This window comes from Kogia breviceps, chromosome 1 (genome assembly GCF_026419965.1).
Source record: "Kogia breviceps isolate mKogBre1 chromosome 1, mKogBre1 haplotype 1, whole genome shotgun sequence".
Taxonomy (NCBI): Eukaryota; Metazoa; Chordata; class Mammalia; order Artiodactyla; family Physeteridae; genus Kogia; species Kogia breviceps.
The window spans coordinates 123,325,446-123,338,674 of NC_081310.1; positions in this window are offsets into that span (position 1 = coordinate 123,325,446).

Genomic DNA, 13,229 nt, shown 5'->3' on the forward strand with positions numbered 1-13,229 from the left:
GCAAAATTTTGGAAGGTAATTTATTAACATACATCCACATTTAAAATGCAATCTCTATTGATTGTAAGCATTGCCTGACCTTCAGAGACAGCTCTGGGTTGTGTAGAAGATTTCACAATTTGAGGGGCACTCTTTAAGAAAGAGAATGAAAAATTAGGAATACAAAACTGGATATGAAAGCAAATATTTACTTAGAATGAGAAAAAAATTTACAACAAATTACAAATTTTAAAATGCTGGCTGATACCAGAAACAAAAAAATCCAGAAAAATTACATGATGCTTTTGTGAATAAATTATTTTATACACATACTTCTAGAATTTCTTTTGAATTTTGATATGATTCAAGAATTCTGAATAAATATAGAAAATTATCTGAAATTAAGGCATGCACAGGAATAATTAAAATGTGTAAAAATACTTCAACATTGCATTATGCTACTTGATTATATAATCACTTATTTTTATATTACATACATAGATTTGTTTATAAATATGTATAGTGATTTTGTCCCTGGGTTGTCTCTTTAAGTTCTTATGCTCCATCAATGGATAATTTTTCATCTCTTTTTGTCTAAAATTGCTGATTCTCTTCAGGATGTGATGTGATCTAATATGTTGGATATATAAAATATGTAACCAAACAAATAGACATGGTCACCATGGGATTCACACTGGTTTGTACCCTACAAACCTAGGAATTCTGATAACTTCTATTTTATAAGATTTACACCCCAAAATAAAAAATGTGTTGTGGGTTTATAATTGCATACATTGCTTATCAAGTATATTCATGGCAGGACAGAACTTTTGCCTAGGCATCTGTGAGAATCAAATACTCTGCTTATAATTGTACATAGCTGAAGATTGGCAGAACTTTCTCAGACTAGCTTCTGCTTCACACTTTTGAAAACTCGTTTCTCCTTCAATACCCACATACTTCCAATGCCTGGTGAATAGATCACATGCATGTCCCAGTATGGCCCCTGGCGTTGCCAAAGTAGGCAGTGGGGATATTGCCTGAAGCCATCTCTGCACCAGAATAGCTAGCAATAACTTAACTAGATGTGAAAGTGAACCGCATAAATATAACCTTCTTAACATAAACCCTATGTGTCCTCAACTCAGCTTCCCCTTAGCTGAATCCCAAGCAGCCCGCGGTCTCTCTAACACCAACTTGCAGAAGAGCAAGTGTAACAGAGGGTAAGTTGGAGAGGAAAGAGACCGAGGTCCTAAATGACTGTGGCTAAAATAACTTTCACATTTTACAAAAGCATATGATCATGTGAACACATTGCTTGGGCCCCAAACAGGGCCTAGAAAGGGGCCTGAGCACATGAGGGGCCTAGATGCAATTAACTTCAAGGTCAATCTGCCTTGCCAACCAGGAAGGAACCCTTTTTTGGATGAGCCTTCTATTCACAGCACACTTAAATTTACAAGGCTGGTGCACCAGGGTGTTTGTTGGCAAATGCAGGTTAGTTATGTTTACAGTCGGCTAACCTCCGACAAGAGTCAGCAATTGAGTAGAATTTTCCTAAGTCTTTATTTCCTAGCCTCAAGGGCTGAGGAAAGTTACTGACCTCATTATGGTGATCACATGCCATTGAAAGTTGTTTGACTTAGAAAATGACGGTATTGATATTTTGGTAAACCAGCAAGAAGAAGGCTCATGGAAGGACCATGAAAAGGGTGGGTTGTGCTCAGACACTGGGAAAATTAAAGAGAGCGTGGAAGATGCCTTAATGATCAGTTTAAGGACTCTCTTTTGTACCCTTTATAAAGGAATAGTCAGGAATGATTTCAGCTGAAAGTAACAGAATACTCAACTAACGGCGGCTTAAATAATCAAGATGCTTAATTAACTCAGAATAAAAAATCTGAAGATAGGTGACCTTATAATTCTGCTATTTTGGGACTCTGGGTCCTTGTCTCTGTGATTCTCGTGGTCAAAATATGGTTGTCACAGCTCCATGAATCATTCATCCAAAGGCAGAAAACAAGGGACAGCGAGAGAGAGTGTGTGCCTTTCTCCTTTTAGCAAGGAGGAAAAATCTTTCTAAACAGTTTCCCGTCAGAATTCCTCTTTAGGTCTCATTGGCCAAAACTGGGCACATGGGCACCTCTAGGAGAAGAGGGAATTGGCAAAGTGGGTGTCTGGCAAAGGGTCATGGGAGTTCCATGTTTGGCTTAGTCATGCTTCATCTTTCTGGGCTGAACATATGGTTTCCCTGAACAAAAATATGGATTCTATTAGGAAGAAAATGGGAATTTCTATTTGGAGAAAACTAATGTTACATGCAGTTGGAACTCTTGTGTTGAATATCATAAAACTATCCTTTGCTTAATAATTATTAAACTAACATGAATTGAGAACATAGCATGAATACAAAGTATCAGTTATTTAGTCAATACTCTGTGCCATGAATGGGCGCTAGCTGTTAGATATATGTTATCTGCAACCAGCCCAGTCCTGCAAGATGAATATTTTTATTATTTTTTTTAAGAGAGATTCAGTTACCTCCCCATTGGGGAAATAAGTAGCTCTCTTTGACCTCTATCATTAAAGTCCTTGCCTTTCTTGAACTTCAAACGAATTAAATCATATAAAATGTTCTCTTTTGTTTCTGACTTCTCCTGCTCAATATTAGGCCTACAATTCATTCATGTTGGAAAGGGTATCAGTAATTCATTTTTTAAATGACTGTGTATTATTCCATTATTTGAAAATATCACAATTTATTTACCCATTGTACTGAAGATAGATATTTGCGTTGTTTCTAGTTTGGAGATATTCTGAATAAAGTTGCTATTAACGTTCTTAATGTGTGTATTTTGGTGGATAGAAGCCCTCCTTTCTGTTGGATTTATATCCAGGAGTAGCACAGGGTATTTTTAGCTGTAGCAGATACTCTTTAAATCTTTAAAAGATTTCCAAAGTGGTTGTACCAGGTTACACCCCCACAGCAATTGATGAGAGAACCATCTGCCAGTGTTTGTTTGGTTTTGTTGTTAGCACTGGGGGAAGTGGGGCAGTTTGAAATTTTAAATACAGTGGTTAGGATAAGCTTTCTTTTTTCTTTTTCTTTCCTTTTTGGGAAGGTGATGTTCGAGAAAAGTCACAAAGGAGGTAAGGGAGTGATCAATGCAGGCATATGGAAAATGTCCTGGACAGAGGGAAGAGCAAATGCAAAGGCTGTAAGTGAAGGCCGGTGTCTTCAAGTCAAAGCAACAGGTCAATGTGGAAGAAGCCAAGTGAGTGAGGGGGAAAGCCGTAGAAGATAATATAAGCGAGGCGGATAGAGCCAGATCCGGCAGGGTCTTGTAGGAATAGGGAGGACTTTGGCTTTTACTCTGAGTGAAATGGGGAGTCACAACAGGGTTTTGAGCAGATGAGTGACATAACTGATACATTTTCAAGAGATTGTTCTGACTCCTGGGTTGAGAATAGACTATAGGGTGGGAGCAGTAAGCTGTTGTAGGAGGTAACAGTGGCCTGGACCAGATGGTGACAAAGACATGTCAAAACTGGTCACATTCTGGATATATTTTGAAGGTAGAGCCGTTGTTATTCTTGGCATCACCAGCTTTAGTATTAGCAATGCTATGATAATAATAATAATCATTTTCAGCCTCTTACTATGTCCCTACTCTCTGTTTTATTATCCTCATAAACTAAAGCTTGAAGACATTAAGCAACATCCCTAAGAACACACATTTCATAAGAGATCGTCCAGGGGTTCAGTCTTAGCTCTAGCAGATTTCAAAGCTCTTACAACTACTGCTTTATCACCTGTTTCTGGTTTCCTTTCTGCCTAGCCCACTCAGTCACTCAGTACCTTATACATAATAGGTGATCAGCATCTTTTTTTTTTTTTTTTTTTTTTTTTTTTTTTTGGTGGTACGCGGGTCTCTCACTGTTGTGGCCTCTCCCATTGCGGAGCACAGGCTGCGGACGCGCAGCCTCAGTGGCCATGGCTCACGGGCCCAGCTGCTCCGTGGCATGTGGGATCTTCCCGGACCAGGGCACGAACCGGTGTCTCCTGCATCGGCAGGCGGATTCTCAACCACTGCGCCACCAGGGAAGCCAGCATCTTTATATTGAATTAATTAATGACACCATTCACTTTTTCCTGTACTTGCTGAGATTAAACTATATGTTTGCTTCTGAGGTCTTTAAAAAAATGTTGTTTTACTTTATATTTATGTACATTATGTTTTGCTATATAGCTTTATGAGTTTTCACACATGCATAGATTTGTACAACCACTACCACAATCAGTATATTTCCATCACCCCTCCCCATAAATTCTGTTATGCTGCATCTTAGTCAGACCCTACCCTCACCCCTAATTCCTGGCAAACACTGATCTCTTCTTTGTCTTTATAGACTATAAACATTAGGGCACAGGTTTTTGTATGAGTGTTAGTGTGCACTTTGCATTTTTCTAGGGTAAAAACCTAGGCTGGGTTTGTTGGTTCATATGCTTATTGTTTGTCTAACTTTATAAGAAACCGCCAAACTGTTTTCTAAAGTGGCTGTACCAGCATTTTAGTTGTGAATAAACACGGCATAAGCATACTTTAAAAAATTTACCCCCTGCCCTTCTAGACCCAGATATCTTTCCATTTGGAGACTGTGTTATTGTGATGTAGCTTAAATATAAATAACAAAACTTGCTTGCAGGATTTTGTGGTCAACAAGGAATTCCTTATGAAATAGGCCTAAGCTTTGCTTTTCTTTCAGGGATGTTGTAGAAGTTAGACAATCATCATGAGATGATGAATAGAAAATTGTCTCAAGATATAAGAACATACATTAATATTATTATTAAAGATGCCGTCACTTATTAATTAAATGAAGGCAGTGTTTACTAAGTATCTAATGTAGTGAAGGTATTATGTTAGAAATGGTCTATGGAGAATATAAGTATAAAACAGAGGTCTTATCCTCATGGCATTTATACTCTGCTTAAGGAGACAAGTAGAATGTAAAAGAATTTTAAATAACTGGTTCCAGTAACACAAGAGTATGCATTACAAGGATTTATTTAACTTTTCAAAATGGTTGTACAGATAATAAAAATATCACACTTATCTATTAAACATCCATATGTATATTTATTTATATGGTGAACTGTCGCAAAGTATATGTTTCCTCTTACAATACATATTGTGTGAGGTTGACAGGTCCAATATTATTATATCCGTACCTAAGCAGGTGAGGAGATTTGAGCTGGGTTTGGGAGAACAGTGGAGTCTTGGTATTAGAGAGGAGGGAGAGGACATTCCAGACAAATCAAATGTCAAGAGCCAAAGTGCAGAGTTAAAGAGCCAAAGTGCAGAGCCAAAGTGCAGAGTTAAAAAGTGCAAAGCATGTGCGGGACCCGTGAATGAACCAGTTGGCTTGTTAACAAGTGAGTGGTAATTGAACACTCACTATGTGCCAAGCACTAGGCTAAATCTGATACACGGGCTATCTCACTTAAATATCTCCTCAACAGCTCCCTAAAGAAACAAAGACTTTAGAACCTTCTATACAGTTACAAAGCTAATAAGTTGTAGACTTGGGGCTCTAACCCAGATAGTCTGATTCTAATTATTCACCTCAACATTGTGCTGTAGCTTAAGTCTGGAAAGGAAAGTCGAGGCCAGATTATGGAGGGCTGAGATGTTGGAACTTTATCCCCAGAGGACTTGTGATTCTCCATCTTTTCGCCACTTCTCTATGTTTGAGGGAAGGACACCTGGAGGAACTGCTCCTCAGTAAGTGGTTCAGTACGAGCACAGTTTGGGGCAAGAGCATCCACATCGCCAGCCTCCGTGTGGACATGCTACTCACCTGTCCTGAGATGGTGAGATGCCTCTCCAGGAAGGGCATCTCCCTTTTGAGGATCAGTGCTTTAGACAATGGGGAGGCGAGGAAGACTCTTAAACACAGAACATAGAAGGTAACAGTGAACGTCTGGAAAACGAATTTGGCAGCAAGGTGTGTAAAGAATTAGACCCAAGAGACGCAGGCAGAGAATCCAGGGAAGAGACTACTGCAGCATGACTCAGCCTGAGTGATGAGGCCACAGCTAGGCTGGAGGCATGGGAGAGCTGTTGGGAAGGGCAGACAGATAGGACTTGGTGCCCAGGAGGATTTGAGGGCGATGGAGAGGGAGGAGGTAGGCTCTAAACATTTTATCACTGTGCTTTCTTCCTGTGTCTTCCAGGAGAGCCGGCTAGCCTCGGCCAGAGTCCCTGGGCCCTCAAAGACTACTGCCACATCGGCCATGGCCACTAGAGGGCTACCTGGCCTCGTCTGCTTGCACCCAGGGAGGGCAGCTCTGCTGTTTAAAACCCAAGCTAGGTTGGCCCCAGAATGCTTTGGGGGAGCTGGGGTTTAGAACAGTTGATCTCCATTGACACAGAAACTTGGAAGGTCTCCCACTTGATTGACAATGGCTGGAAACTGGGCCTAAGATGTAGCGATGAATTGCAGCGCGCAGGCTCTTCGGGATCAGGAGGCGGGGAGGAGGAAACAGCTGCCTACAAAACCCTGGCTAGGCCGCAGCCCTTGGCTTGTCCTGGCCCCAGGGGCCTGAGGCTTCAGAGATTCTGAATCCCTGCTTGCCGTGGTCTCTCAACTGGGCCAGCAGTTGTTATGTTCCTCTCCTTATCCCGGGTTTGAAGTGTGTGTGAGTGTGTACACGTGTGGATGCATATGCATGAGTCTGTGTATATAAGTGAGTAAGTGTGTGCATGTGTGTACACGTGTGGGTGCAGATATGTGAGTGTACGTGTGTGCATGCTTGTGAGAGTGGGTGCCTGTGAGCGTGCTTGTTAGTTGCTTGGCTTTAGCCCAAAAGAGAAACAAATAATGAGGTGAATGGAAGTGAGCTCCAGTCTGGGCTTCAGCACTAATTAGCTGCTATCAGTTTTGACAAAGAGGGCAGACAATAGTCACAAATGAGCAAAGGATGGAAAACCCAGGGACCAGGGTTGTACAGGGGGCTGGGAGGCCACTTAGCAGTCTCCTTGGGCAGGCAAGGCCATCTCAGAAGGCGGGGTGCCTGGGTCAGGCGGGTGGATCCTTCCTGCCCTTAGGTGCAGATAAGTGCATGACCCCAGCATCTCTTAGGGCTGGTTTTGACCTTACTAAGGGCCACTTAACTTTTTGATGGGCTGACAGTTACCCACGTCACTCTCCCCTGGGCGGTTTTCTCCTTCTCTTTGTCAAGTTGGCCCCTGTCCACATTTCCTAGAGATGTGGCCACAGCCCTCTTACTCACCAGCTGCTTAGATGGCCCTGGCTTTGAGCTGTGTCTGCACCTAGTCATGTTGTTTTGTCCTTAGGCTCCCTGTGGGGGGTTGGAAGCAGAATGATAAAGGCAGAAGCACAGACTATTTAGTCTATAGCTGAGAAGGAGCTGCTCCTTAATTTCTAGACCTGTGTATGTGCTTATGTGCAAGTGGGTGGGAAAAACGGTGGTAGAAGGTGACGTCAGACCCCCACCCCACAGGCAAGTCTTCACTCATCAGCAATAGCTGGGGGCCCTGTGCGTGGGTTTCCCATAGGCCCAAATCCCATGGGCTTCAAAGACACGGGTTCAGCTGGGGGATGAGTGTCCCCCAAGTTGCCAAAGTGCCTGCCCTGCCTTCAGAGAACAAGGTCTCTCCTGGGCCCTCACAACCCCTTGTGAACATGTCTCAGGGGATGCCAGGCCCCTTGAGCAGGACTATGGGAAACTTTTCCAAATCTCTCCACACGCAGCGAGTTCTCCTCACACTTGTACACTTGAGTGTGTGTGCGGTGGTGGGGAAGGGGTGACAGGGAGGGTGTACATCATCATTTCATTCACACCCTAATAAATCTAGAGGACTCGCTTCTTCTTAGAAATTATTCATAACACCTCCTGCTTTTTGATTGTCTTCAAATATTCCCTGTTCTTTGTTTGGCCTCTTCAGGGCACAAGTGGCCCAGTCCCAGTCTGTTTTCTTTCTAATGTGATTCTTCTTTTATAGTTTGCTAGAATGGACAGCGGTGGGAATTCTCAAATTATAGTAAGAAAAAAAAAATCTCCCATAGAGATTGTTTTAAATGCAGATTTCTCAGGCCCTGTCCAAATCTATAGAATCAGGCTCAGGAATTTGCATTTTACCAAGCTCTCCCCTGTCACTCCCCACCCCAAGATCCAAAGTCAGGTGGTCCACAGAACATATGCTGTAAAACATGGTGCTGGGGCTTCCCTGGTGGCGCAGTGGTTAAGAATCCGCCTGCCAATGCAGGGGACATGGGTTGGAGCCCTGGTCCGGGAAGATCCCACATGCCGCGGAGCAACTAAGCCCATGCGCCACAACTACTGAGCCTGCACTCTAGAGCCCATGAGCCACAACTACTGAGCCTGCGAGCCACAACTACTGAGCCCGTGAGCCACAACTACTGAGCCCGTGAGCCACAACTACTGAGCCCACCTGCCACAGCTACTGAAGCTCATGTGCCTACAGCCTGTGCCACACAAGAAGAGAAGCCACCACAGTGAGAAGCCCGCACACCGCAATGAAGAGTAGCCCCTGCTCACTGCAACTAGAGAAAGCCTGCGCACAGCAGTGAAGATCCAACACAGCCAAAAATAAATAAATAAATAAAAACAAAACAACAACAACAAAAAACCATGGTGCTGAAGGATGTAACTTTTTTTTTTTTTTAATGTTGAGTTTTGAGAGTTCTATATATATTCTAGACCCAAAGCCTTTGTCAGATATGTTTTGTCCCAGGCCATAATTTGTCTTTTCATTCTTTTTACAGGATCTTTCACAGAGCAAAATTTAAAATTTTTATTAAATCCAATTTATACATTTTTCCTACTATGGATCATGCTTTGGTGTCAAGTCTAAAAATTCTGCCTAGTCCTAGGTCAAGCAGATATTCCCCTGTGTTCTTTTCTAGAAGTTTTATAGTTTTGTGTTTATATTTAAGACCATGATCCATTTTGAGTTAATTTTGTATAAGGTGTGAGGTTTAAGCCCAGTTGCTCCTGCACCACTTACTGAAAAGGCTATTTCTCCTCCAATGGATTGCTTTTACTCCTTTGTCAAAAATTAATGGGGGATATTTGTGTGGATCTATATCTGGATTCTCTATTCTGTTCCACTGATGTATGTGCCTCTTCCTTCCACTAGCAATACATTGTCTCAATACTGCAGTTATATATTAGATCCTAATATTGAGAAGAGTGATTCTCCCACTTTATTCTTGTTTTTCAAAATTGCTTTGTCTATTCTAGGGCCTTTCTCTTTTTCTTTCCTATATAAATTTTAGAAGAAACTCATCTAGGCCTATTAAGAAACTTGCTGAGATTTAGATAGGAATTGCATTAATATGGATCAGTTTTAAAATAGGACTATTTTTTTTTCTTGCAGCAGAAGATTTATAAAAAGCAGCTCTAAAGTCTTACCTGGTTAAAGTTATATTTTTACTTCCAGGCAATACAATCTATTTTTTTGGTTACAGAGAAGAAACTCTATGTGGAAAAGTCGGGGGGCTGTAGTTGGTATAAGATTTGCGAGTAAACGGTGTTCCATCCTAGAATCCTGGAACCTAAGCAGACTAATAAGTGTTTAGAATGAGCTTCCCCGAAATGTGTCACTTTTATGTGAGAATTATTTTGAGCTAAAGGCAATTAAGACCCTTGTAGTTCAAGAGAAACCACTACCCCTCCCTTAGCTACCTAGAAGAATTTAAATTGGGGATGTTCCCCAGAAAAGAGTCATTACCAGAGATAAATTTTATTGACATGGCGCCATCTGTATGGCAGAGCAAATATCTAATTACCAAACATCTGCTTTTCTTCTTATTGTCCTGTGAATGACCTTCCTGTCCTTGGAAGCACCAGGCCCCTATCCCATTCCTTAGCTCAGAATGACATACATACCTCATTTTATCTTTCTGTCTTTGAACCTCTTAAAGTATGTGAGGTTTCTGACCCTGCCATGTATGTGGGGTTCCCATACATATGAAATTAAGTTTTTCTCTTGTTAATCTGTCTCATGTCACTTTAATTCTTAGACCAGCCAGAAGAACCTAGAAGGATAGAGGGAAGATTTCTTCCTCCTCAACAGACTCAATGCTTTCAATTGGCTTCTTCAGGGCCCATTGTAGCTTAATTCATACATTGTCTTAGGAAAACAGCATAGAGATGTCTGAAGACATGTCTGAAGAGTTGTACTTCTTGAGTCTGTGAGAACCAAGTGATTCCTTCAGCAAAATTGATCCTCCTCTCTACTTTGTCAGAGAAGGAAGATTGAGTGGACTTGAGGGATTATTGGAAATAAGCCTCCCACCAGCACCATCAGGAACTGTTCTGAGGGCAGGGGAAGAAGTCGTGGTGGTGCAGTAAAGGGAAGCTTTGTTGAAGGCCTTCCAACCTCCCCTCACTGCTCTTGTCTCCTCTTGTGTTTTCTTCATACTTCTTATCCATGAGGGAACCAGCTCTCAGCATCAGATCCTCCTGTCTTTACACCCTTTTCTTCAGTGTTACCACATCCTCCTAGTCACAACTTTAGTTCTCCAATCTGTTATCATATTTTTAGTCAGTGGCCCAGATACTTGGCATGTTAACCTTTTAACCTTTTAGTTAACACCAGATGAAGCGATCTCAGTTCCCCTTCTGTCCTCATCCAAAAGTTGGCCCCAAACTAGTTCAACAAAATCTCTGAAGTCTTCCTGGGCTGGGCTAAGCAATGTGTGCTCCTTTAGTGATATGATTTATATTGGCTCTGTGATGGGCACCACGTCACACAGCTGTAAGCATTGCTAGGGAAGCATTTGCTAAGAATGACTACTTATTCAAAATTTGCCCTCAGATCGTGGGAATGACTATGGATGAGAGTTTTGGGACAGCCCCAGATGCTTTAAGGGGTTCTTTAACTCTGAATTTTATAGAGGCAATCAAAAGATTTGTTGAGAATGACTAACCTTACATGTGGAATGAGAACTGTATCCAGTTAATTATATCAGTTAATATTTAAATGTGGTATCAACACAATAAGCTTCAAGTGGCATCAGGTACCTTGTAACTTAAAATGCCTCTATCTTAGGGAATTAATAACAGCTTTACATCTGGCTAAAGAAATGACTTTATCCGAGCTCAAAGACCTCTTTCCCCACTCCTTCCCCCATTATCCTTATTCTATACTGCTTACCCATCCTCTTGTATGTCTTCTGCCATGTTCCATTGGAATGGTTCTTTTTGGATGCAAACTGTAGCTGATGTACTCATTGGGTCCATTGTCCCCCAAGAGCTCACTCATGGTGACAGGCAGGTCCAGGGCCTGAGGGCTGGAACCCAAAGGAGACAAGGGTGGATTGTTGCTGAGCTAACCAAGCATCTATGTCCTCTCTATTTTCTCTCCTTGGACCATGAGAGCACACAGCTGCCTTGCTTGGGATTACAAGTTTGTGGGGCAGGGCCTGGGGCTATGGAAACAATAACACCCATGGGACTAAGCCATCACTTCTCTTCTTTGCCACGTTCACTTCCATCACCAGAGCAAAAACCACAGTCATCCTCTTCCCCCACCATTCCTGCCCAATCAGTCACCTCTTCCTAGGCTCACCACACTTTCTCTCCTTACTTGCCCGAGGAAGAGGGGCTCTCTGTTGGGATGCATGGAGGGTCGTGAGTTTCTAGTGATACTACTCTGTCCTTCCTTGCCCCAAGCTCCTTTCTGCTGATTGCAGAGAGCCCTCAATTTGCAGGGGCTGCATCTCAGTTCTGCTCTCTGCAGAAACTGGCCCAGCTGCTATTTGGGGGATGGTGTCTCCCGCTGAGGTCTGCATGGACTCTGTCCCTGTAGGCTACAGGGATGAGAGTGGTTTTTCAGTCCTTGGCTTTTTGGTAGGAAGTGAGACGCTTTCAGATTTGAGTATAAGCTAAAACAGGTTTTCCCCTCTGAATGGAGATCCTTGATCCTTCCTGTGTTGCAATAACAAACAGCCCTCCTGGCTGCTGCCGGATATGGATTTGACTGTTTAATCCCTTCAAGCTCACCATGCAGGTGGGGCTCAGAGAGTGGGAGCTGGGGTGCTACCCTTTCAAGTAGGCTCCATCTACAGAGCACTTCCTATAACTCCCTTCCTGCTTTGGTAATCTTGGCATGACAGAGCTGCCCCCATTCCTCTTTGCCAAGCACTGTCTCTGCTCAGCACCTCCTGTGCCCTCTCTAATTTCCCTCTTCCTTATAAAATCCAGCTGCCTGTAGAGGCTTCTCTCCCTGTATTTACAGCCATCTGATCAGCTGGTAATTTACTTTCAATCAGTGCCAGATTGCATTTCTCAGATTTGTATCTCTTTCATTTAGTGAGGAACTTATTGCCTTTCCTTTTTACCATTCGTTTTACATATTAGCTGCCATGCTGTGCTGATTAATAGTCCCTTAAGTATGAAGGTATAACCTGCCAGTTCAAGGGCACATTTGTCCAAAGCTAGGCCAGACTTATATCACAGGCAGGTTCAAATGCCTGGGAATGCAGTAGATTCTTTCCTGCCCAGTCTTATGGCTAATGTCTTAAATCTTTCAGTTATCAGTGTCAAACTTAGATTTCTAGAAGCTTCCTATTATTTAATTCCAGCCAGGAATCATTTTCCTTGCAGGCTGCCTGTCAGGACCATCCTGAATCCTTAGAGGTGGGGGAAGGGAGGTGGAGCTGTGTCAAGGTGTTCTGTCCCTAAGACTTGAGCTATACCCGGTTATAGAGGCTGCCTGATAAAGTCTGAAAAACTGTAGGCCAATAGCAAGGAGATTCTTTCTGTGGCTCGTGAAGCTGGCTGAGTCACGCGGAAGAGAAACTGGGGTGCTGAAGAGAGCAGGTGAGGGCAGATAGTCACACTGAGTGAAGGACAGATGTGCTGAGGGTCGACTGAGTCTCATCCACCCAGACTTTCCCCTTAAGCTCACCTTGGGATGCTTCACTGGACAGGGGATGTGTCCTTAAACGGCTGACATTAGTAATCTGTTGGTCTTTCTGCTTTTCTGAGAAAGACTCTCCTAGTGGGACAGGATCAGGGCTGGAGCCCTTGACCCCTGCCCACCCTTGACACTCCCTCCCTTTGTTTGACTCATCCCCAAGGGTATTCTAGAATTTCTCTACAAGAGGGGCTTACTGGTGACCATCTGCTTGAAGCAGGTAGGTAGGGTGATGGATGATAGGGAACCTGTTTCAAAGCTGCCCGGCATGGTGGG